The sequence below is a fragment of the Dipodomys ordii genome, unplaced genomic scaffold (genome assembly GCF_000151885.1).
Source record: "Dipodomys ordii isolate 6190 unplaced genomic scaffold, Dord_2.0 Scaffold78, whole genome shotgun sequence".
In the NCBI taxonomy this organism is placed as follows: Eukaryota; Metazoa; Chordata; class Mammalia; order Rodentia; family Heteromyidae; genus Dipodomys; species Dipodomys ordii.
Genome location: NW_012267294.1, coordinates 2084218 through 2084888, shown reverse-complemented (window position 1 = coordinate 2084888; position 671 = coordinate 2084218).

Sequence of the window (671 nt, the reverse complement as noted above, 5' to 3'; positions counted from 1 at the left end):
TACCTGGTATCTGCAACCGGTACCTGGTATCTGCGAGCGGCCCCCTGTGTCCATGAGTACATTTCTTATCAAGCATTTTTGCCTCCTCCTTTATTTCCCCTTCCCATCCCTTCCCATCTCCCCACCCGCTCCCTCCTTACCGCCCCCCCCCCGCAACCTCCCTGGCCAAAGTTGTAAAGTTCGTGTTTTGACATAAGTTCTTCTATATCTCATTGTTGCAATGGGTCCACCCATATCTCCATTTAAGCAATTAGTTTTTTCCCTTTCCCTCCACAAATTATACCATCATCAAATACCATGAAAACAGGGGTTATACCGTGGAGGAGGGACATACAAAGAAACAAAGAAATTATCTTATTTATATGTTAGAAACAATCACAAGAAAGAAAAAAAATTGATTCCTAATCTTGGGGTTCATTTCACCTAACATCAACTTATCTGACCATTTCTGCTTGTCCCAGACATATACTAGTTATTGCAAATAAGGGAAACCATAAGACCTATGTTTCTTTGGGCCTGGCTTACTTCACTTCATATGGTTTTTTCCAAGTCTTTCCAATTCCTAACAAATGGGGTAATATCACTCTTTCTGATGGAGGCATAGAATTCCATTGTGTATATATACCACATTTTCTTGATCCATTCATCTACTGAGGGGCATCTGGGTTGGT